We start from the raw sequence: 21,777 nt of genomic DNA on the forward strand, positions 1-21,777 counted from the left end.
AGTACTGTATATCGCTGAAGTTCTTTCTCAACAAATAGCTGCAACGATTCTGTGAGCAACAAAAGTAGCTTTTGTTTTGCCCTCTAAAACTTTGTATTTTTAAATTCAACTGCTGTTTCAAGTAAATGGCTTTTCTTCCTTTTTTTTTATTTAAAAACAGCAGTTTTTTCATTAAACCACAAACTCTACTTTAGCGTAAGGAACCCAGGTGCATCTGGGGAAGCAGATGCTCCCAGAGCAGACATGCAGACTTCCTGGATTAATTTTCCCCCGCGCGCTTCTTATTTCTAAACGCTGAACGAAATCACAGTGAAGAGCGACCCAGTGGACCATTGAAGCTTCCAGATTTACGAGGCCAGCACTGAACGATGAAGGTCTGGTAGTGAAAACACTGTCCGGAGGCGGCGGGCTGGGAGCCAGGGTGTTAGTTGACTTAAAACAACCTTTTGGTGTGGTACAACGGTGTCCCTTGATGAAAACGTCTGCACTGTCTTGTTATACAGCTTCTCTGATTTATGACGGCAATCTTCACGTCGCTGCGGAGCCAATGTAAAGCCATCAATCATTCGGTTTCTGAAGAAATCATTAATACTCCACAAACAGTGAGAGCTCGGGAGGAGAACCGCGCTCTTCTGCTTGTTTCTCCTGACCCCTGAAGCGCAGAGCGACGTTCTGTTCGCTCGGTGTTGGGGAATCTGCGTTCGGTTTATGATTTGTGGCGCCTTTGGCTACGCAGGTTCAGCCACAAGCAAATAAGCCGTGTTTTCTCAAAATCAGCTCCTCTGAATGATCTCACTGAGTTAATGATAGGGGTTGAAGTGCAGTCAATGAGCTCTTCCTCTACTCCATCCTCCCCTTGTATGCCGCAGATGATGGAGTGATGGGAAGTGGGCTGGTAATGGGGATGCGAGACCTGGCGCTGCTTCTTGGCCTCAGCCGCACGGCGGCACGCAGCAGCAAGAGACAGCAATTAAGCCGAGGCAAAGAGCGAAGCCGTACACGAAGGGAGCTCAGCCCGCGGCTCCTGTCTGGCCCACACAGGCGCTCAGCACGGCCCTCAAACAGAGGCCCCTCTGGCTGCTTTTCTTCTTCGATCCGTGTCTGCAAGAATTCGGTGACGTGAGCGTGGCAAGAGGGAAGTGTTTGTGTTTAGTCGCTGTTAATGATTTAAAATGTGCTGGAGAACCTATGTGTGCATCTGATGTTAGCTCTGTCTTTGCCAAGAGCCAAAGACTTGTTTAAGCGCCCTCTCATTTTGTGTCTGATGCTCGAAGCTATGGGTTTATGTAAACCTATGCCAGAGTTTAGACGGCTTTTAGACCACCCCCAAACACGCAGACATATCCTGTCAGCGCATGCCATGCATCATCTGTTGGACTCCTTTTAGGTGCATGTTCCTGTCCAAGGTTAAAGTGGGAGGCAGGCGAGATCAAAACAGCCACGGCAGGTAAAATATGGAGGCGAATCGTTTCACTTACCACACACTTTGATACATAAATAAGTGCGCACTCCGTGCTTTTCAGTTTAAAAGCGTCAGGCGCAGTAAAGGACTTGCAGTTTTATGCCTTGAACACAAGATGTTGCTCTTTAGCTTGACTAGTTGCAGGCGGGTTTCTAGGAGCAAAATTAACACGTGATAAAGGTTTTCTGGATTCTAGCCTGACAACGATCTGTTGGGAAAAAAATGCGTCCGTGGACTGTTTATTGAAACTGAGCATAAGGTAATTTGGAGCTTTGAGAGCCTCCAGTTTAAACTGATGCAAATCATGTATATTTATAATCTGATCAGGCACAGCGTTATGTCCACCTGCATAATGGTCTCTGTAATTTACTGCCAGAACAGCCTTGACTCGTCAAGGCATAAACTTTGCTATCATGAGGGTTTGTGTCTGGCACCAAGATCTTGGAGCACCACATCCTACGAGACCTGTAAGGTTTTGAAGTGAAGCCTCCAGAGAGGGATGTTGTTCGGGCTGAAATTTGAGGAATTCGGAGGCCAAGTCAGCACCTCGAGCTTGTTGTGTTACTCAAAAACGTTTCTGATCATCGCGGCTGTCTTTCAATCGCTGAACGACACCTCAGCTCTCAGGGAATGTGGTTTTAAAGGAAGGTTTTAGCCACATTTTACAATAAAGCAGAGGTTCCCAAACTGTGGGGCGCCGTGCCATTGCAGGGGAGGGGGGGGCACAGGAAGCCGTCTGGATGAAAAAAGAAAAAGAAAAACATGAACGCTGTATGCGCTCGGTTTTTACCTTAGAATTGCCCACTCTCTGTTATTCCTATGTTAATCTGATACAGTAGGGGCTGCACTTCCCATATCTGTGTCCTCTGTCACTTTTATCAGCAGTTAACACTGTTTAATCCGTTGTTAACATTCTGTAACCTGTTTTTCCGAGCCGCCTTTAAACGCAACATGAGCGCTACGACGCTCGCGCTGGGTTTCCACCTGTGAAGGAGACCTGCTGCTGCTGTGTGGAGCTACGTAGGTTTGTGTTAGAATCACGGCAGCAAACCAGCAAAATGCAAATAACTTTTCACAGTTTTTCCCTCCAAACTAACCGACTGAGTTGAGTAAAGCTGTTGGATGCAGGTAATGTTAGCTAAAGATGACTAGCTAATATCATAATATCAATAGGCCTACATCACCTTAAGCTTAACAAGTAGCTATTAACAAGACAGCTATTTGTAATCCATAAGGGGGGCCCAGAAAAAGTTTGGGAACCACTGCATTAAAGGAACATCCACAGGAACTAAAACACACTACCTTCTTCCTTCAGTGCCATGTTCTCCCAGAGAAAGCAATGCGTGGGCAAACCAGGTGACGTAGTCTTCTTTTATCTCTCCAAACTTCAGTACGGATGCTCACATGGCCATCTGGTTTGTGGAAATGCAGCCCTATGATTGGAAAACTGTGATGTAATACATTTTGTGGAAACATCCCCACAAAAGCAGCAGCTTTTGAGATGCTCTAAAACGATTGTCCGCCGATCACAATTTGACCGTGGTTCTGCTCAAATCAGTCCTCTTGGTAATTTTTCCTGTTTTAAACTTTTGGTTACATAAAATGTATTAGAGTTACAGTGTAATTTGTCGTTTCAGTGAGTTGTCGTTTGTTGTGTGTCAGCTTAAACTTCCTACACAAATATGATCTGCAGTAACGCACATACCTGGAGTGTGCATTGGTGGCTTTAACTCAATATCCAATCGATAAAAAGACATTAGCAATGGGTCTGATCACTTGAAGACGTTTTTTTATTTTTTGTGCCGATGAATTGCAAAATTCCTGCTCTTGTCGTCATACTGTATATTTACGTTTCTTACTCTGTCTGCATAGGTTATGTAACCAGTAAAGGTTTCTGTGGATATCCAAGAGCAGTCCTGACCTGCTGCTGTATGAAAACATGTAAAAATCTACCGCTAGACAAACATCTCAGAGACAGAATAAAATGTAACGTCCTCTGTCTTTGTGGTCATCCTCCCCGTTTCCTGCTGTACACTTTTACTGCCACAGGCTGCTTCCTACGCAACGCTGCAATCACTTCGCTGGTTGGGAGTTCACTACAGTAGCATATTTAGACAGCTGTAAGCCCAAAAGCTCTCGGGGAACACATGGTAAAGGATTTTTTTTTTTTTTTTTTATATGTGGGAGGAGGATAAAATGAGGGTTTAGCTGATCCACTGCAGCTCTTTTCCTGTGCGGTTACTATTCATTCATGCTTCAAATCGTTTCTTTCCCTTTCGCCTTCCTCACCTGGACTCAACACCAGCCTGAGAGAGAGGAGGACATATGAGGTTTCGCTCTTCAAGACTTCGCGATTGGTGATTTTTCTGTGTAAACTGTGAAAAAATCTAGAACTTAATTTGCCTTTTCACAGTTTAACATAAAGTAGCGTGCGTGTGCCAAAGGTTTTGTGATGCAAAATGAATGCTCTCAGCGTGCGTAAGAGAATGTTGTGTTTCTTGGCGTGTAAAAGAGCGGAGCACATGCTGAAGACGAACACACGAGGGCTGAGGCTAGAGGATAAATGAAACGACTTAAAGCCATTAACGAGCCTTGATTAAGCGTGAGAGAGGCGACGTTACAATATCTGTGAGACGGTAACACCAAACAGCTCAAAAAAGATAGGAAAAAGGAATATTAATACCTGTAAGAGCTCTGTGTGCATTTTGCAGAGGTTACGTGTTTAGATGCGACTCTTTCCTATTTTCACAAGACAAATAAGCAAATAATGTGTGATGGTGAAATGTTGAAGCTGCATGTGACATTTTATTTTTTTTTTTAGCATTGTAATAACTTTTTTGTCTTATGTGTGAGCATTTGAAATAAGTTCTTTAAATGAGGAATTTACTATGTTTGTGAAATTACTTTTTTTTTTCGTACAAATTTTAGCAATTAGGGTGATTGGCGCAGTTAATGCACAAGTGAGATGCACATTTGTTTTCTATAAATTCCACATTTACACAGGACATTTTTATCAACATGTTGTAATCTTGTAGCAATGACCAAAAAACCCCACAGAAGTTTAATTTCACTCGGCGTGACCAGTGCAGTGAACGGTTGACATGATAATGTGCCTGCCGCTGTGAATATTCACAATAAAATCTAGAATCTCACAGGCCTCGCTGTCGACAAGCAGAAAAAGCTGCAGAGTGATTTCAGATTTCGTAAGCCTGACAGGACTTCCAAAAGTCACTTCATCTTTTCACCTCTCGACATGCTTTCAGAAACATATGCAGCAGATAGTTTCAGCCTTAGACGTCATTTACTGTTTAAGTCAAACTGATTTGATTTAAAATGAATAAATGTCCCACTTACTGTTAGCGCTCAGTGGTACGTCAACATGACTACATGACCTAAGGCAGAAAAATCAGCTGTTTTCTTTCACCATTAGCTCAGCGATCTCAGTTCTGGGCAGGACTGGGATTGAAAGCTTTGAAAGAAAAAAAAAAAATCATATTTTATTTAAGTCATGCTTGCCATGAGGCCTTGGTTAAAAGCTACATGCGCCCTACTGGCCACATTCTCTTGACGTACTCTGTGTTATGCGCCAGTGGTTTTGATAAAACGGGTTCAGGGGTTCAGCTTTATTCACAGTAGAAAGCTGAAATGCTGTCATTATGAAAAGAGAAAACATTACTTATTGATGTATCAAGAAGAACTGAAGGAGAAAACTGATGTGTATGGGGTTGGTTCCATTTATTCCAAGTCTCATTTCCATTGTTGTCTCCTTGGGTTACACGTGGTTAACAAAGAGTGACCTCAGTTGATAACAATTTGAGCATTTACTGTAGTGAATGCATCTACTGGCCCTTATTTTATTTAAGCTGTATTAGGCCTAAAAAACAAACAAACAACAAAGCAAGAAACAAAAAAACCCCTGAGGTTTTTAAACACTTTAATCATCTTACTGTTCTGCTGCTCAGTAATTTTATCTTAAAGTTATTTAAACTGCAAGATGCGCCAGCATAAATGAAAGTGTTTTTGCTGCCCCCCGCCCCCCCCCCCCCTTTGCAGGTTTCTTTTGGATTTTGCTTAAATATGGATGTGTTTTGAACATCGTGAAAATACTGAAGCTGAAGTTTTGATCCCTTTTCCATGCAAGCTCCATTAGATGATTGAGGGTTTTCTTTCAAACAGCCTGTTCCGAAAATTGCCAAAAAAACATTTAGGTGGGGCTTAAATGTAGGCTTTGACTAATCCCTAATCATACTTTCGGGCATGGTTATGGTCATTCTTTTCCATTTCGAGCCATTCCTCCATGGATTTGTGCTCAGGCTCATGCATAGACAAACTGCCTCTGATTCAACTTTCACTTTGGAAAAGACTGACATGCAATATATTGGAAGACTCCCTGATAGAATGCAGGCTTCGTGATCACAACCAGGGAATAAAAGTATTTGCATAACACATTTTATGCAACACAAGTCAGGCAAAGTGCTGCACACATTAAAATATGCTTTATATGTTTTTGAATAAATACATTTTGCTCTAAAAAATATTCATACTCCTTGAACTTTTTTGCATTCTACAGTCTTCAGTGTTTTTGTCAGATTTTTGTGTGAGAGCAACAGAGGTGAATATTTTTTTACAAATAAAATGTGCAAAATGTTGGTCGTAGATAGGAACCAAAATCTATGCAAGCTACCTCTAAGTTAGCTTCACTGAGCAAGAAAAACTAGCTTGTTTTAGCCAGAAATGTAACGCTGGAATGTTTCTGTGCGCATGTAAAAGATTTGTACGTCTACAGCTCACGTAGGAACCTGAAACAATGCAGCCGAGGACAATTTATTCCTGCTTTAATAGTTTCCATATCTGTTGGTCAGATGCAGGTCATAATAAGGAACTGATGAACACAAGCTTCTTTCAGACTCTGTGTAATTGCATCATTATTTAACAAAGTGGAAAATGTCAGTTTTCAGAGGACGCTGCGTAGGTTAAAACCTCCACCGTCCACCTTTTATCATATTGCTCTCACTTTCTGTGATCATCTCAGAGCCAAAGGCAACACACACTGCAGATTTATAAAATGGGAAACACATGTTATTGGTGTGACTTTATTTTTAGGGTTAAAAACTGAAACCTTAGCTGCGTGAAGCCTGTACGGGGATCAGGCACGTCTATTCTGCTGCTACAGAAAAGCACAGTGTGTGAAAACTCTCCACTCGGGACAATATGAGCAGTGAGCCTCTGAGACAAACCAGGTGCCTTTTCATGTGGAGGTGCGTCTCTGTGTCTGTGGTTGGATCGTTGTCTCATTTTGCAATCATAGAAGAAGTTAACAAGAGAGCCTGTTACACGTCTGCAAATCATCAAGTCTGGATTTCAGCTTTGAACGTCACTTTTTTTTTTTTTTTTTTTTTTAGCACCATGAGGCCGCTAATTAATCTTAATAACATGACTCTTGGTGTGCTGTTATTTCAACTCAGATCAGGGTTTTAATTTAAATTATCCACCTAGATTTTCAAATGTATAGGGATATGTATAACTTATTTTCACACTCTGTGTTTTCTAAGTTCATATATACATAACCTATTGCAGGTGTTCATTTTTAAGAATTGTATTTTTTTCAATTACTGCATGCGATTTCTTTTAATATAATGTGGCTATTTTTAAGATGGCTTTTTAAAGAAATTTTAAATCGTTTAGTGTTCTCCAAGGCATACATAGGCAAATCAAACTGATGCAAAATAGATAATAATAAAATTAAAGTTTTTTTTATTTTTTAAGAAAAGAGTTATTCTTCAAAGTTTTATTTACTATGTAAACACATCCAACTCCCAACTTCCAATTAATAATAGCAAGAAAAAAAAAATCTTTAATAGTTTTCCGAGCACATTTGTTTCAACAGCTGAGAATGAAAATGACTCAAATTACTTTGGATTAATTTAATTTAAACTCATTAAGGTACTTGTTAGGGGTTCACAAATGTTTTTGTCAAAATGAGCCACGTTCCTTTGAAGTTTCACACTTGCAAAACGGATTCTCATTCATTCATGTTTTTGATTTTCTAAAAATAAAAAATACTTAGTCTAAGGGACAAATTGTCAAGTTTTTTTTTTTTTGCCCAATTTTTCTAACTATATATATATATATATATATATATATATATATATATATATATATATAAATAAACAAAATAAACTCAAACTCAACATGATTTGTAAAAATCATTCTGAGGACAAAGTTAATAAATAAAGCTGACATTGCATAAACAGTTGTTATTGTGAGAAGTTACTTTGCATAATTAGCTTTTCTGATCCATCACTGGTCAGTGGCAGGGATTTACCATTACTTATTTCAACAAAACATCTTCTGTGTTCCAACTCGTAAGAGTGGTAAACGGCATTCATGTCAGTCGAGCCTCTAATTTATTGAGCGTCACACGTGGAAACCAACACCAGTTACCGTCTCTGACAGGAGGAACTTCACTGAGAAGACGGATGACGAGAGCAGGACACGTGTCACATACGAACAAGTCCCGATGGAGCAGTGATGGCTTCCTGTAGTCTCACAGGAAGCACTAAACATGTGTTCTTCTAAAGAGGATCTAGTGTTTTCTGTCCTTTTTAAAAAAAATTTTTTATTTATTTAAGCAGTTAATTTCTTAAAATTGTAAACTTGAGAGTGGGCCTAAACACAACTGCTGGGAACTGATGCACATTTCTTAATCTGTTGTTAGCCATACGCTGTGAACACGTTGTATAGTTTTAAGTGTTTACATGGGGGAAATGTTGCTGTAACATCAAAAAGTAAAATAAGAATAAAGCAAATTGGAAGACTCGATTAAGAAGCAGGTCACCGAGTTATATCAATGAATATACTTTAAGTATAATATTTGTGATAAAATGCATATCAGAATTAAATGTAATGAGACATGTAAATAGAAATGAACAAATAGGTGCATAAATATTCACTCAAATGCCCAATAACTCATAAAGGATTTTATTGCCCACTAAACAGCAGAATATGACATACTGCACCTGAATTTACTGAGAATGTTCAATATCATATTAGTAATGTTTTCATTGTAAATCCATCCTTTAACTCTTTGGAGAAGAAACAAGTGTTTTATTTGGGAACTTGTGCTGAAATTCCCAAATAGTTTGGGGATTTTCCTGAAAAGGAGATGCAATAGTCTAAAAGTCTAAAGATGATCTGAACTGGAAATGTTTTTATAAAAGGTTTCCCGTTTTATGCAATTTTCCAAAATCGCATGCTTTCGCAGCCAAATTCAGCTTGTTGTTTGTTTCCAGTGACTCTCTAACAAGGTGATAGAGGAATCTGAACTGTATTTTAAGTTACAGAAACACCAAATATCTCAAAGGACCTCAAGCTATTCAAACAGTCACAAAACATCTCGTATTTGCTCCCGGAGAGCATGTTCTGTCCCGATTTCCAAAACAGCGTAAACTCTTCAAAGAAGCTTTATTTCCAGATGACAAGGCAGCAGTGTGGTCTGTTCGTCAAAGCACAAGGGATTCATTTGGTCTTGGCTTGTCCATAAATAAGTTATGCTGCTGCTTTGTGTGCTTCCAGATCTGAATGGAGGACCCAGACTTTTCTTTTTCCCCCTTGCAGCCCACCATGGAGGTCCAGAACAACTGACTCCAGCCACTTTACGTGCCTAATTTATACCCCTCCCTTCCTCTTTAAAAAAAGGTCAGAGTTGCTCTGATGGGTGAGTGAAGGGGTGTGGAGTATGTGGGATTGGGATCAGGTGTGGTGGAGTTCCTGCAGCAGTGAAACCCTGACGGGTCAGCCCGAGCGTTCACAGGAAAAGCTGCTAAAACATTTGCTGATGGGGGGGCGATGCGGGGGGGGGGGGGGGGGGGGAAAAACTGGGGGGGGGGTTTGGGGGAGGCGCANTGTTTTTGGTTGGGAGTGATGAATTTCTTCAGATGGAAATAGTAGCTCAGGGGGAGTGGAGGAGTTTATTTTCACAAATTATACATAACATAAAATCATGACATGGTGACTTTATTTTAACAAATATGTAAAAATTAGTGTATGTTTTTATTATCTCAAGAAGTATTTGTGTACTTGTGTATGTTAGGGATGCACCAATAAATCTTCCCCAAATCCTTAATTTTGAAGATTGGCGATCCCCCAATACATGTGAAGGTGATTTCATCCACTGATCTTATCTACTTCAGCAAAGATCTAAAAATCAACCACTTTCCTCTCCTGTTAGAGACGTTTGACTGATAGACCGGCCCACCAGGTCATGTCTCCATGTTTGCAGTTATCAATAGTCACCCCACTGTTGCCAACCCACTGACGTTTTGCTGCATTTAGCAATATTCAGACAAGACAATCAGTATCGGCCAAAATCAGAATTGACAAGTCAGATTTTTAAAGATTGGCCAGAAATCTGCAATTGACACACTCCTAATGTTCATTTTTTTAGGTCAGAATTCATCCAAATTACCCAATGTTGTTTGTGAAAGAGCTATTAGCAATTGGTGAGCCGCTGATGAGCAAGGTGATGTGCTGCTGTAATGTAATTTAGAAGTGTTTTGTAAAAAGAAAGTTTCTGTGTTACTTTGAAGTGTTTCTGTGTTAAACTTGAGTATCCATTCTCTTTTTTTAGAGTTTTTCTGGGCTCAAACCCTGAACGAGGTCGACTGACGCGACGCAGACGAAGGTGAAGAAGCAGCTTTGCTTTCCACCCAGATGGCTCAAGTTCCTTAATGAACTGAATGACTGGGAATCCATGGAAAATTTGAGCCTTATGAAGTTTAAACGTGATTGATCATCTCATCAAACCTGGTGCACCAAGAACCTTTGCGAAGCACAAGAACTGGTCAGAGAACATTTCAAACTCTTGGTAACTGGACCTAAGAGTTGGATTAACCTTTTTTGGCAGAACATAAACATAAAATGGACTGTTTTGTTTTATGTTCACAGCGACTAGAGGTAATGAGAGCACACACTCATGAATCCAGTGTCTTCCACTGTCGTTGGCATTAGGCTGTGTTTATGTATTTGATTTTTAACTTAATATTTATACCTGTATTTCATAAAAAATAGTGGTTGACTTTCGGCATTTATTTTGAAGTATGTTGGTCCTGTTTACAACTATAATTTTCATGATCCAAAGCAATTTTTGTATGTTCCATCTCATAGTAATTAACAAAATTGTGTATTTGACTTCAAGTCAAGACTGCTTTACATTTAATTTATAAGTTGAAAATTTGTATAGTTAAATGCAATAAATTAGTTGTGATGTATAATGGCAAAGGTTAGTTATAAAGACTAGATGACATGTCAATTTATGGTCTTAAATTGCAAAATAAAGTCTGCAAATTGTTTGTAAAATGAATTTTATATCACTTTGCATGAGCTACTTTCAAACTCTGTTTTGTGTTTTACAACTACATTTTCTGTGGACTTAGAAATTAGTTTTGTTTCAAAGTTATGTTAAGAATATATTAAATACATTAATTTTAATATATTTTACTCTATAATTAATATATGAAGTATTTGGAAATGTCCAAGGTTTTTTAAAAAAGTTTGTGACTATATCAATACAGAGTAAAAAGACAGAGAAGTTCAGTTTTGGGTTAAAATATTAGTAAATTTGACATAAACTGTTAAATTATGGAAGATATTTTGATGGAAATTCTGAAAAAAAAAAAACAAAACAGAAAATGTCCTGGTAACTTTTTGCCAGGATATTTTCAGTTTTTTTACAGAATTTCCCTCAGAAATTTCCTGTAATTTAACAGTATTTTAGTTAAAAAAAAAAATTCCGTAAAAAAACAGGAAAATGTCCTGGTAATTTTCTGCCAGTACATTTCCTGTTTTTTTACGGAATTTCCGGCAGAATTTTTCCGTAATTTAATAGGTTAGAACAAAGAACGGCTCTCCGTGAGGCTTCAGTCTTATAGGACTTGGTCAAGATCCGTCCAAAAGAATCAGATCGTTCCTGAATGTCACATCACTATTTTGCAGACTTTGGTCACAGCGTTGTCCCATATATGCGACATGTCAGTCAACACCTCCACACAATAATTCAGCGCATGAGTGACAACTTTTTTCATCGCAGATACAACATATGTGTCTATGTACAGCTAGCTTTGCTAGCATCACGTCCACAGATCTTACCTTTCTTTAAGCTTTCCTTCCAAGTGACGCTAAAAGTTGGACGAAGTCCCCACCGTTTGTGAAAGCGAAGCGCTGCTGATTTTACATGTCGCCATATCTTATGATTTATGCAGCGCTATTATATTACTGACAATTAGACAGACATTCTCCCGCTCAGAGGAAACCACTGCGCATGTCTAGAGCTCCGCGTGCGAGTAAAGGTGGAGGCATGTGTGACAACAGACACGTAAGTCACGTTATTGGTTGGATTTTACGGCACCACCTTAAGTCCTCGAACTTCACATTTTAACAGACAAAAAGTGCACCGCGACTTTGGATGTAACGAGTAACGCGACAGTTTTGTAGAAATGTAGTGAAGTAGAAAGTACAGATACTTACTGTAAAATGTAGTGCAGTAAAAGTAGGAAGTATCCATTATTAAATCTACTTAAGTAAAGTACACGAAAATTGTACTTAAGTACAGTAATGAAGTACTTATACGTCATTACTTCCCACCACTGAAGGTTACCTTTTTCCTTTTCCAGTTCTCGTTTCCACTTATTGAGTTCCTCGTCTTTTTCACCAAGTCTGAACTTTAACTGCTTTTCTTTCTCTTCTTCTTGTTTTATTTGCTCGGTCAGTTTATTGATCCTGTCTGTGTAAGCAACAAAAGACACAAACATTAATACAGCAGAAAAGAAAATATGCCTCCTTGATTTAACCCATTCATATTAAATTACATCAGTATTTTTCTTTTGGCAGAACAAATTTAGTTCTTCTGCTGAATCATCAATAAACTGTTACAATCCCAGGATCATTTGTAACTCATTTATCCCTAACATTAAATATGTTAACTTTTCTCTAAGGTTACCTTTTTCCTTTTCCAGATCTTGTTTCCACTTACTTTTCTCCAAGGTTACTGTTACATGCCTGCCAGGCTGTTTGTTTCTCCTTCCCCTCCCCCTTTTGTTTGTCTCTTCACAGGTAGTATGGAAGTAGGGGAAGCTGGTATCAGTCTCCCCTGATTGATCCTCGTCAACCATGTCCCAATCAGCATCCAGGGAGGCCTTATATAAGCAGCCCAGCTGGGGAGCTGAAAAGGGGGGAGGCTCTCCAACTGGCTCTGGGACCTGACGCATGTCTTGTTGCTCTTTGTGTGAAGGTTTGTGGTGGGAGTTAGAGGGCGAGTTAAGTTTGGGGTACCCTGTACATTTCATCACGTAGGTGTTTTCTGTTAGATACATTAGGTAAGAAGGTGGTGCCACCCATGTAAAGTTTTGGTGGAAACTTTTTGTTAGATTAGGTAGGCAGGGTTTTTGTTTTCTATTTCTTTAGAACAGACGATAGTTAGGCCCCGTTTTGTTTGTTATTTTCATTGATCTGGCACCACCTAACCGTCCCTTTCTCCCCCACAGTTTGTACAAGCCTTCTGGGATTTTCATTGTCAATAAATCCCTTCTTTTAAAACATTCACTTGGACTCTGTCAAGTTTTTATGGTTGTCGTGTTACTCCCCTCCTCCTCACAAAGGGGGGGGCCGTAACACAAGTGGGGGCTCGTCCGGGATCTCACCATTTTCCCTGAGCTGTAGACATCCATAATAATTTGAGAGATCCTTGTGTCTGTTTAGAAATGAGCTTCAGCTTGGAGGATTTTGTACAGGCTCCTAGCCATGAACAGCTGGAACTGTGTCGTAAGGACGACTTGTTATGTCTGGCTGAGCATTTTGACATTTCAGTGAAAAAACACTTTTCAAAAGCTGAAATTAAGAACATTGTTGTTCAAAAGCTGGTTGAGATTAAAGTCCTAGCTGACTCAAGCAAAATGGATGTAGATGTTTGTGATTATCCTTTTGTTGATCTAGAACTCTCTCCTTCAAAAGATGAAGGAGTTGCTGTAATGGCAACGCCACCAAGGGGGTTGGGAGAGCCACAGGTGCCCCCTGCGACTTTACCACGGTTTGATCCAGTGTCACCAGAACTCAGTGGCTCCAGTGGTAATGTCAGACTCAAGGTTCGGCTGGCTCGCCTACAGCTGGAGGCACAGGAGAGGGAGGTGGTAAGAAAAGCTGAGTTTGATTTCAAACTTGAAATGCGCAAGTTGGAAATTGAAGCTGAGAAAGCGATTAAGCTGAAACAGCTTGAGGTAGAAGCTATGAGACTTTCACGTGGCAACTCGCCTCCTCGTTCATCTGTGTACTCTGATTCTCCACAGGTGGTGTCAGACAAAAACAAGTTTGATGTCAGCAAGAATATTGCTTTGGTGCCTGCGTTTAGGGAGTCGGAAGTGGATTCTTACTTCAATGCATTTGAGAGGATTGCTGTGGCACTGGAGTGGCCAAAGGAGATGTGGGCTGTTCTATTGCAGTGCAAGCTCATGGGTAAAGCACAGGAGGTTGTTTCATCACTGTCAACAGAAGAGGGCATGAAGTATGAGGTACTGAAAAAGTCAATCTTGCGTGCTTATGAACTTGTACCTGAAGCTTACAGGCAAAAATTCAGGAACCATAAGAGGTCTAGTGGCCAGACCTATGTGGAGTTTGCACGTGAGAAGGGACTACTTTTTGATAAATGGTGTGCTGCAAGTGAGGTTAAAGGTGACTTTGAATCCCTTCGCCAACTAATTCTGTTGGAAGACTTCAAGAACACATTGCCTGAGAGACTGGTGGTTTTCTTGAATGAGCAAAAGGTGGCCTCTTTATCTAAAGCAGCCATTGTCGCTGATGAGTTTATGTTGACACACAAGAATGTATTTGTGTCTGTACCTCGTGCAGATAAAGTTTTGAACATTCGTCAACAAAAACCTGACCCCACTCAGTCAGAAGCTAAGGTTAAGCAGCAATCTCTTTCTCCACGTGAGGTAAGGGAGTGCTTTTACTGTCATAAAAAAGGCCATGTTATTGCTGACTGCCTTTCATTAAAGAGCAAGGCTTTGGCAACACAGACAAAAGGTGTTGGGTTGCTTAAAAATGCGTCGCACTCCAGCAACCAAACTGCTAAAAATGAGAATGAACTAGATCCCTGTTTCATACCTTTTGTTACCCAGGGTCTTGTTTCTTTAACAGGGGATCCAAAGGATGGCCGACAAGTCAAAATCCTGAGGGACACAGGTGGTTCCCAGACAATCATTCGGGAGGGTATTTTATCTTTGCCTGTTATGTCACCTTGTCAGTCCAAAGTGGTTGTTCAAGGTATTGGAATGACTTTTGTATCTGCACCACTGCATAATATCCACCTTAACTCATCTCTTGTGAGTGGTTTTTGCAGGGTTGCTGTTCTTCCCACCTTGCCCATAAAGGGGATTGATCTTATTCTAGGGAATGACTTGGCAGGTGGAAAAGTATTACCTGTGCCTGAGGTATTGGACACACCTGACACAAGTGTGGTCTTTGAACCAATGCCTGACGTTTTCCCTGCTTGTGTGGTTACGCGGGCCCAGTCAAAGAAATACAGTCTTGATTTGTCTGACTCTTTTCTTGCTACAGAGCAGACTCAATCAGTTGGATCAGAGACTGAACTCAACAAATCTAAAAATGTATTTCCTCTTCCAGGTCCAGAGATGATGAAATTACCAGCTTCCAGGGAGGAATTCATTGCTGCTCAAAAACAGGATATGACTCTGTTGAAATGTCATTCTTCTGTTCTTACCCAGGAGGAAGGTGGCATATGTGTTTGATGATGGTCTCCTGTTGCGACGCTGGGCTGGTGAAAACTTGGAAGACTGGAGTACCATTTATCAGGTGGTTGTGCCAACAAGGTACCGCATGCAGGTGCTAGCATTAGCACACGATCACCCACTGTCGGGGCATCTGGGTATAAATAAAACTTATAACAAAGTTCTCAACCACTTCTTTTGGCCAGGTCTCAAATCTGATGTTTCACTTTATTGTCGTACTTGCCATGTCTGCCAAGTTGCAGGCAAGCCAAACCAGGTTATACCTCCTGCTCCTTTGTCCCCAATTCCAGTTGTGGGTGAACCATTTGGAAGGGTGATTGTAGATTGTGTGGGGCCTTTGCCAAAGTCTAGAAGTGGAAACCAGTTCATCTTGACTATAATGTGTGCCATGCCCCGGCGGAGGATCACAGCCCCCATGGTCACCAAAGCTCTGGTAAAGTTCTTCTCAGTGTTTGGTCTTCCCAAAGTTGTCCAAACAGACCAGGGCACAAACTTTAAGTCTAGAACCTTTGCCCAGGCACTAAAACAGTTGGGTGTAGAGCATGTCACCTCGAGCTCTTACCATCCTGAAAGCCAAGGTGCACTTGAAAGGTTTCACCAGACATTAAAAGCGATGCTGAGAAAATACTGTATGGATACAGAGAAGGACTGGGATGAAGGTATCCCATTTCTATTGTTTGCTGTGCGTGGAACAGTGCAGGACTTGTGTTTGGACATGAGGTTAGGGGACCTTTAAATGTCCTTAAAGACCAACTAATCTCACTCTCTCGCTCTGTAAAGAGCATTCCAGAGTATGTTTCAAAGATGAGAGAGCGCCTTCAGGCAGCTTGCGCTCTTGCGCAGAAAGCCTTGGCTTCAAAGCAGGTCAAAATGAAGCAACATTATGACAGGAAAGCAGTCACTCGTGAGTTCAACCCTGGTGATAAGGTTTTGATCTTGCTGCCCATCCCTGGCTCTTCTTTAGAAACAAAATTCTCTGGACCGTATGTGGTAGAAAAGAAACTTAGTGAAACAAACTACATTGTTCAAACTCCTGATCGCCGCCGCAAGACCAGGCTTTGTCATGTCAATATGATAAAACTGTATCATTCAAGAGAGACCGACCAACCAACCCAGAATCGGGTTGAAGCCATTTCCCCTGTAACCTGTGTGTCAAAGTCAGCTGAGGAGGATATGGTAACACGCAAAGATCCTCCACAAGTTGCAAGGCTTAGTAATAGTGAAATACTGGCTAACCTGCCTGACTGTCACATTTATCAGGTGACCAAGTGGAGGACATCACAAAACTCATATCAGACTTCCAATGTCTGTTTGGGGATGTTCCTACCAAGACTAATGTGGTGTCTCATGACATTGTTCTTTCCAATCCTGCACCTATAAAGCAGCGAGCATACCGTGTCAATGCCACAAAGAGGGAGGTCATGAAAAAAGAAGTGGAGTACCTTGTTAAAAATGGACTCGCCATTCAAAGTTGCAGCCCATGGAGTTCTCCATGTCTATTAGACATGAAGGCTGATGGAAGTCCAAGGTTCTGCACAGACTTTCGTAAGGTGAATGCTGTCACAGTCCTTGATGCACACCCGTTACCCCTCATTGAAGACTGTATTGATGAAATCGGACCAGCAAAATTTGTCACTAAACTTGACATGCTGAAAGGGAATTGGCAAGTACCTCTAACCACACAGGCCTCTGATATCTCAGCTTTTGTTACACCAGACTGTTTTCTTCAGTACACAGTGATGCCTTTTGGGCTATGTAATGCACTGGCTACATTTCAAAGGCTTGTAAATAGAGTACTGGGAGATGTGCCAAACTGCCGGGTATATCTAGATGACATTGTGGTATATTCAAATGACTGGCCCCCATCTTTCTGTTTTGCTTGAGGTCTTCAAATGTCTTTCAGCTGCCTCACTGACCCTCAATCTTTCAAAGTGCGAGTTTGGTAAAGGTACCATTGTCTATCTGGGCCAACAGGTTGGTGGAGGAAAAGTGTGTCCTGTGGATGCAAAAGTCAAAGTAATTTCTGACTTTCCTGTTCCTTCAAGCAGGAGGGAGCTGCGTCGATTCCTGGGGATGGCAGGATTCTACCGTCGCTTTTGTAAAAACTTTTCTACGGTAGCTGCTCCTTTAACAACTTTGGCCATCCCTTCTACACCTTTTACTTGGTCTGATGAATGTCAGCATGCTTTTGAACATCTAAAAGGATTGCTCTCCTGTTCTTTCCGCCCCAAATTTTAGTCTGCCATTTAAACTGGACATAGATGCCAGTGCTGTTGGGGTAGGAGCTGTCCTTCTGCAGGATGACAAAAGATGGCATAGAGCATCCTGTGAGCTACTTCTCAAGGAAGTTTAATCTTCATCAAAGTAGATATTCTACCATTGAAAAGGAAGCGCTTGCACTACTCTTGGCATTACAGCATTTTGAAGTTTACCTTGGCTTGAGTGTGGAACCAGTCACTGTCTTCACAGACCATAACCCACTTGTCTTTCTTTCCAGGATGTACAATCAAAATCAAAGACTTATGCAGTGGGCTTTGATCATTCAGGAGTACAACCTCAAGATCTGCCATAATAAAGGGTCTGAGAATGTGCTGGCAGATGCTTTGTCACGTGCATTTGGAGTCGTTTTTTTGTTACTGTGAGCACTCCAAACATTTTTTTGTTTGGACTTATAAGGGTGGGGGTGTTACATGCCTGCCAGGCTGTTTGTTTCTCCTTCTCCAGAAAAGAAAATATTCCTCTTTGATTTAACCCATTCATATTAAATTACATCAGTATTTTTCTTTTGGCAGAACAAATTTAGCTCTTCTGATGAATCACCAATAAACTGTTAAAATCCCTGATTCTTTCTTTTGTAACTAATTCATCTATAACATTAAATATTTAACCTTTTTCTCTGAGTTTACCTTTTTCCTTTTCACCTTTTATTCCATGTTTTCAGTTTATCCCATGTTTCTGTCAGCAGCTCTTCAATAAAATCCTGATTGAAGATCTGCATGAAAAATAGTTTTCCTGTCTACAGATTGATCAGATTCATGCTGAATCGATTGTATTCTAATCATATGTTATTGTATTTCTCCTGATTTGTTTCTAGTCTTTTCAATTCATAGAAGGAAACCTGCTGCCTTTTGTGTCCAGTGGGGCTCAGTACTGCCCCCTATCAGTACTTTCTGCCTCATCTATGTATTTATGACCAATCTGAAGGTAATTAAAATTGGATTTTATTTTGAGGTATTGCAGTAAAGAGGCTGAATACAGATAGCACTATTGGTCATGTTACTTTAAGTTATTCAATAATTTAGTCTCAAGTTTTTGGTTTTCCAGTTCCTGCTTCTCTTCGTTCAGCTCACTAAATGACGTCTTTGGTTTATTTTCTAGTTGATCTGTTTCACTCTGCTGATTTATATTCTCACCTGTTTTGGGAAACAATCTAGAGATTATATAGAAATTCAGTGCAAAACAGCCATCAGTCCAATGAACCCATTTGTAATTTCTTGATAAAGTTAGAAAGTTAATCAAGCAACAATTTCACCACCCAGATCAAAAAGTTGGTTACTGCTATAAACAAATGATGGGTTTCTTTCCTCAACTAATTCTTCTTTAATTCGTTAATCTTTTACATCAAATGTTTCTCTTTCTCATATAATCTCACCTGATTTACTGGTTGTCTCAGTTTGTCTATTTTCCTTTTCTGCAGGACTCCTGGTGTTAAGAAGAGACTCTGACTGATCACAGTTTGACTCGATGTCTTGGTGCCTCGTCTGTCTTGACTTCTTATCTGTCATGTAAGAACAATAACATAATGAGATAAATATGTCATTGCATTGCTAAAAAGCTAACAATGTTTGTTTTTAAATTTAACTAAATTAAAAATATATATTTTAACTTTAGCAAAAACACTACAGTAAAATAACAAATAACGGTGCAATAACTGTAACTTACAACATAATATGTAATATGTTCTGTTATATATTTCGACTGATTTAATGATGAAAAGGAGTCGGGTGGATTGTTCAGATGAACTTTAGTGGATAAAGAATGAACGAATCATACTAATACATGACAGAGTCGGAACTCAGCAAACATGCTAACAGCTCTTTTTCAGAGGGAGAAACTCTTCTTCTAACTCCAGGTTCCTACTCTACTAGTTCCAGAGCATCATGGGATACTCGGTCCACTTTCGAACCAGATACTATCAAATGCCAACCAAATAACTGCAACTCAAATAGTTATATTAAATTAAAATATCTCAAATAATAAGTCCTAAGCAGATTCTAGTTAAACCCAAAACAAATTCTCAACATATCCTGGCAAAAGCTATGCCCATTAAAACACCGATAGCGATTCCAACAGCTCCGCCTGTCAGGGCCCATTTCAAATCGCTGCTTTGGTCCATTTCAGCTGAAGTATCGTCTGGAGAGAAGTTAAACTGAGAGGTTGGTAAACATATGTCACACTGTGGAAATTTGTTATTTTTTTAAGTGTGGTTTTTATTGTTGAATGTTTTTGCTGCATGTTTTGTTTTTTTTATTCACTGTGGACTCTGGGAATTGAGAGCTGATGCCAGTCACCTGTGTGGGGTGGGCGTGCCCGTAGGCAGTGTACCGGGAACCTGCAAGACGCTGGCAGTAGATTTAAAAAGAGAGGACTTCGCGTTGAAAAGGAGGAAATAAAAAAAGAAAAGGAGGAATCCAGGAAGGTTCGTGACGGAGGACTGCGACCCCGAACGAGCCAGTGATTGACAGCAGAGGATACAACCAGTGGGAACGACGTGTCAGACCATTAGTGGGCAGAGGGGAACTCTGCCCTGGTCAGTAAGTAACGTTTCCGCTGATTGTCTGCAGGGATCCTTGCTGGGACAGATAAAACATCCGCTGTTAAGCGATCGCTCTCCTGGCCAGGTGTTTTTGTCCCAACAGGACGCCAGCGGGGCGACACTTTACGGGGAGCAACTAGAGTGGGCTGGAACGACCACAGGAGGCGGTGGCGCTGGGACTGCGACTACAGACTGGACGCAGTGCAGGATTCGCCGTCATAACTGGATTTCGTGGATGTTGGCCCTCTTGGACAATTTTAGTTTACTTTGTTTAGAACATTTTAATACTTTTATTTCCATTTGTCACTAAGAGAAAACGGAGTATTTTATTCTGTTGGGGAATAAAAGAAAAAGAAAAAAACTAACTAATTGGATTGTCCTCCCTTGGTGCTGTGCTACTGTCTCCCTCCTTGTTTGAGAACCCGGGGCTACCAGCTGAAGTTAAGCTGAGCACAACCTGAAAATTTTAAAAAAGAAAAATTCAGTTCATATTTCAAATGAGTTGAAAGATTTGAAAATGTTATATTTACCAAACAAGAACCTTCTCAGGTTCTTGTTTGGGTTCTTGTTTCATCTTTTCAATAACCTCCTGCTGTTCCTCCTGTGACATAACAATGAGCTCTTCTTGGTTTGACTAAAAAATAATGTGAATGAGGAGAAGAGTGACAACAAGGAGTGGGAAATGTTCACTCAACATGAAAGAATATGTCTAGATAAGTTCATCTCTTTCAATTTAGTTCACAATATTAAAGAAAAACTCAATTCAAATTTCAAAACGAATTGAAAGATTTCCATCCCTCCATCCTCTTCACACCATTGTCCGTACTGGGGTCGGCAGGGTTGCTGGTGCCTCTCCAGCGAACGTTTTGGGTGAGAGGCAGGGTCACCTGGACTAACCCTGCCTGGACCCTAGACCTGGATCTGAAATATTTTCTAATCTTTCAATCGAGTTTGAAAATTTGAAAATGTTATATTTACATACCTTCTCAGGTTCTGGTTTGGGTTCTTGTTTCACCTTTTCAATAACCTCCTGATGTTCCTCCTCTGATGATGGTGACATAAGGCTGAGATCTTGGTTTGTCACATCTTTTGGATAATAGTCTTAAGAAATCAATGTAAAAAAAATCTGAATTTTAGAACGAATATGAGTAAAAATTAAATGCATTCCAGGCCGACATATTTTTAAGATTTATTTATATATAATACACACACGCACACACACACACACACACACACACGAGGCAGCAGGACTTACATGTGAATATGCTCACAGTCAGGAAAATGGAAATGGTTTTATACAACATGATGATCTGCGATGGTAAAAACTGTTGTAACCTGAAAACAAAACCAGTAAATTTAACTTTCTAAAATGTTTCTGGAATCTGGTAATCGTCTTTAGAGATGTATGTTTCTGAATTTCTTAATATTTAATAGAATCACTGCATTGGACAACAACTTAATAATGTTAGCAAATTTTCAATTTCATTTTAACACCCTGCAATTTAAATAATGAATATAATATATATATATATAACTGGTGAAAGGTTATGAACCAAAATGACTGTCATCTGTTGAAACGAGGCGACACTTTTACCTTTGATATGATCAACTATGGGTTCTTTCTAACCCCATTCCTTTGCTTTCTAGCAGAACGCCTCTTGTTATGTCTTAATCTGCTTTATTTAATATATATATGTATA

At 40.2% G+C, this 21,777-nt stretch overlaps 1 protein-coding gene and 2 long non-coding RNA genes across 4 annotated transcripts in view; 1 reads left to right on the forward strand and 2 right to left on the reverse strand.

Annotated features, from left to right (window-relative positions):
• adamtsl3 (ADAMTS-like 3) overlaps positions 1-21,777 on the forward strand; it is a 113,668-nt gene that overhangs the window by 48,463 nt on the left and 43,428 nt on the right. The gene's annotated exons all lie outside the window — the stretch shown is intronic.
• Positions 12,145-12,490, reverse strand: LOC106945070 (uncharacterized). The gene is made up of 2 exons (XR_001424476.1): positions 12,459-12,490; positions 12,145-12,242 (listed from the first exon to the last, which is right to left on the reverse strand). It is a non-coding gene; the product is annotated as an uncharacterized LOC106945070 (long non-coding RNA).
• LOC106945071 (uncharacterized) overlaps positions 12,509-21,777 on the reverse strand; it is a 16,202-nt gene continuing 6,933 nt past the window's right edge. Inside the window, exons 2-3 of the long non-coding RNA XR_001424477.1 lie at positions 20,965-20,969; positions 12,509-12,680 (exon numbers count right to left, since the gene is read on the reverse strand). This is a non-coding gene — a long non-coding RNA (uncharacterized LOC106945071). The remainder of the gene's footprint in view (positions 12,681-20,964; positions 20,970-21,777) is intronic.

This window comes from Poecilia latipinna, unplaced genomic scaffold (assembly GCF_001443285.1).
Source record: "Poecilia latipinna isolate Pla-1442-1.1 unplaced genomic scaffold, P_latipinna-1.0 Scaffold126, whole genome shotgun sequence".
Lineage (NCBI taxonomy): Eukaryota > Metazoa > Chordata > Actinopteri > Cyprinodontiformes > Poeciliidae > Poecilia > Poecilia latipinna.